Consider the following 4,255-nt stretch of genomic DNA (forward strand, 5'->3'; position numbering starts at 1 on the left):
AAAGGAACTGGGCATTGAGCAAGGTGGAGTTCAGTTGCATTGTGACAGTCAGAGTGCTATTTATCTGGCTAAGAACCAGGTGTACCATGCGAGAACCAAGCACATTGATGTCAGGTATCACAAGATCAGAGAGTTGATTGCTTCTGAGGAGATACTGTTGCAGAAGGTTCATACTGATGAGAATGCAGCTGATATGTTGACCAAGCCAGTTACTATCAACAAGTTCTTGCATTGCTTGGACTTGTTGAATGTTTGCAGTTGCTAGAGAAGCATGGTGGCCCAACCCATGGTGGTGCAGTTGTAACTCCCAGGTATTTTCTCCTAAGGGGTTGGATATTCGCCAAGGTGGAGATTTGTTATGGTATGACTCATATACCATATCGGGACAGATGCTGGATCGAAGCGAAGCGGAGCGGAGCGGAGCGGAAGAATCTGTCCAAATTGGGAAGTTACGTGGGTTGGGGTGCGGGGGCAAAGCCCCGCGGTTTGGTACAGGGGTAATGTTGTAATTACATATTGTGCCTAGGTTTACTCCTGGGGTTATAAATAGGCCTGTTAGTAACCCCAGGAGGTATTCTGAATTCTGTAAACTCTTTTCTGATTATTGAAAGGAACTCGCCGCTCTGCTCCCGAGGACGTAGGCATCTTTGCCGAACTTCGTTAAATCTCTGTGTTCTTCTGGATTTGTGTCGTTACTGTTTTCTTTGCCCTTATTTTCTCAACAATGCCCAAAAAAACAAGAGATAGTATTTCGAAAAATGTGTCGGGATGACCATGCTCATCAAAATTAATTAAATAAGGTTTTAAAGTATTTGAATTTATTTTAAAATTAATATGATAGAAGATTCAATTATTGTTTAATCTTGTATGCTTATTCAGTTAAGATCTCAATTTTGTTTGATCATCGTCATTGAATCACCACTACTTGATCGTCGCTATCAAATTGCCACCACACGATCATTACTATTGAATCGTGTTGTCCTCCCATTATTGTCAAATATTTACAGGCTAATTATTATCGTATGATTATGATTTCTAAACTATTTTTACCCAATCATAACCGCTCGCTTATGATTGCACAATTATAAGTGTCTGATCGTCAGCCCTAACTTTAGTTACATAACTATCATCGCCTTATTATGGTTTTTTAACCAATGTTACCAATTAATAGCCTTTCAAACACAATCACTAGACAACGATTGTTAAACCACAGTCACCCTAGTATGATTGCTTAAACACCATCACTTATTTATGATCTCTCGATCATCATTGTTCAATCATCATCACTCGATTACAATCACCCAAAAACATCGTCTGGCTAAGGTTCGTCAACTCACCCATCGACTGCAATCTCTTGAAAAACATTACTTAACTATAATGTCATGACTACGATCGTCCAATTATGGTCATCCAATAATTGATATTTATAGAGCATTAATCCACACACTGGTAAAATATTAATATTAATTTTACGTGTGGCAAGCTCGAAGGTGCAGACTCTTATATTGGGGTGATATTACATCTTAATACTACATCAATACAACTGATAAGTATCTAATATGCACGTTGCTTGTCCGCATGTCATATTCAGAATCCTGGGACGGAAATCAAATCTGCAGAACCAAACCTCTTCATTGTTCGCTCAACCAACCTTATCAGCAAACTCCTGGCCAAGCCACGCGGCCAATTGATACCTCCTGCTGCTTCTTCGCTGTCAAAGAACAGAAATGACGGTTGGCAGCGTCCGAAGAGGTCTAAGCTCTCAAGGGACTTGAACTCTAGTTCCACTTCTCTGAACCAGAATCTCCGTGGCTGGAAATTAAAATTGACTATACGCTGTAGAAATATTAAAGGCTCTACGATTGGGTGAAAAAATAAGTTGTGTATAATGTTGGAGGTAATGTATTATATTTGAAATATATTTGATTCACTATATATATATATAGCTAAAAGAAAGCAGCATTATTTTTCTTTATGTATAACACTTTATATATAATATATATAATATAAAAATATAAAAAAACACGCCTAGTTATCTAGTTATATAAGTTATATATACAACTTATCTTTGTAACAAATTAAATATAAAAAAAGTTAGATTGAGATAATCTAACAACAGTCGGCTATGATCATTTATGGGTCTCGTTGGCTAGCGTCCGGCGGAGGGGGCAGAGATTGATGGTGGCGATTACTGTTAGGACAGGCAACCAGCAAGGGATGTGGCTTATGTTGTTATTGCGAGATCAGAAAAGAACAACACAGCGTAACACACAGATTTACGTGGTTCGGCAAATTGCCTACGTCCACGAAGTTGTAGAAGATTTTACTACTTGAGGAATTTACACTAGTCGATCATCTCGACTTACAAGAGGAATCTCTCACTCTTCGTTGCTCTCTCTCTGCTTCTCTCTCCGTTCTTCTATTTCTATACCGAGATACACCGAAGAAACTCTACACTGAGATACACCGAAGAAGAAATACGTACAAGAGAAATAAACCCAATTTCTTTTCTGTCACAAGTCACCATGAAGAAGTCTATGGAGAACAATCTTCTTCTTCTTTTTTATTCCTCCTGCCTCAAGGAACTACCTCTTGCACTTCTCTTCCTCTGTCGAGGAAGCCTTCCTCTATCCCGAGGAAAACCGAAGAAGAACACCGTAACTTCACATAACTACCAAATCTGAAGGAGTGCAGCTCTTTTTATCACGAAGAGAAGGGAGTGAAGGGATGCTTCGCTTCGAGCAATAGAGAAGGCGGGAATGGTTCGCAGCAGCATGGAGCTGTGACTCTTCACAATCGGGAGCGGGATCGGGCGCCGATTCGCGAAAAACGAAAGGAGAGGCGGGAGCGGGAGATGGGAACGGGAGTGCCGTTTCGCGAGAAGGCGGAAGCGGGAGTTCGCGGGAGATTGCGATTCGCGATCAGGGAAGCGGTCTCCAGCACCTAACAGCTTATGGTGACAGACGGCGGCGGCTGGCAGCTAATGGTGCCTACAACTATAGCTATCAGCCGCGAATGGTGGTTTTTGGGCGACGACAGCAAGTAGCCCACCTTTGCTAGCTACCAGCTACCATCATGGTTAACGAGCGGCTTTCATTGTCGTCTCTCTTTGTTTTACATTGATTTTACTTTTATTCAAATTAAGTAAAAAAAAAAGTGCATTTTCAGTTGCACTAAATTTCTTTTATATTATATTTTTTAAAAGTAAAAAAACCCTAAGTATTATTTTATAGGAAGAATTAAATGCATAACACTCATTTCTTATGTATTTACATGTCAAATACCTAAACTTCAATTTTGACACTTGTCACCTCATCTATCCATGAAAATGTGTATTTTTTTAAAGTAAAAAATAATGATATTATTTAATGATGCGTTGGAAAAATAAACAGGAATATTCAAAAAGCATATATATAAAAATAATAAAAATAATAATGAAAAATTTTAACTAATTAAAATAATTTGAATAATTATTAAATTTGAGTAACATAATCAATAAAATTGAATTTTAGTAAAATGAATATCATGTTCATTTTATGTTTTCAATTTTAGAAGAGTCAACAATAAGACAAATCAAATAGTAAATTAATTGTCAATCATTGATATGAGTACTCGTACCTTTAATTTATAGTAATAATTTGTTTCTTCTCAGTTATTTTGCAGTTAATTAAGTTTCGGATGTTTCATTTTGAATAAGATATTCTTTTTTTTATTGGTCATATTGTTCAGACATTTTTTAGAAACTTATTATCATGCACTGGTGTATGTTTTATATAGTATGCTAAATTGAATGAGATGAGTAAGAGAATTATATGTTTATGTTGATTATTTGACTAATTATGTTGGAGCTGCTCCTTGATAGTACTAATGGAGGACACCAAGACACCCGTGCACGTACATGGAAAATGATGTTAATATTGATGTGTCTTAATTGACATTATTTTTAGACGGTGCTACTGTGACGGTTGTACAAATACATATGATATTTATATGTTACTGATATTGTAAAGTTCTTTGAATACTATTCAATATTTTTATTGATTTATTAAAACCTTGGCTTTCATACATATTTTTTTCTTTTTTTTATTGTATTACTTTAGTTTTTAAGTAGTATTCACTGACATTGTTTAGCTTATTATTGTCCTAAATTAATATTTCAGATTTAATTAGGTGATTTTAAAATACGGGCTATAAAAGTGGAAATCTTTATAGAAGATGCGGACCGGTAACGAGTTATGTATATATATATATATAT

The sequence above is a fragment of the Phalaenopsis equestris genome, unplaced genomic scaffold, assembly GCF_001263595.1.
Source record: "Phalaenopsis equestris unplaced genomic scaffold, ASM126359v1 Scaffold000572, whole genome shotgun sequence".
NCBI classification, from domain to species: Eukaryota; Viridiplantae; Streptophyta; class Magnoliopsida; order Asparagales; family Orchidaceae; genus Phalaenopsis; species Phalaenopsis equestris.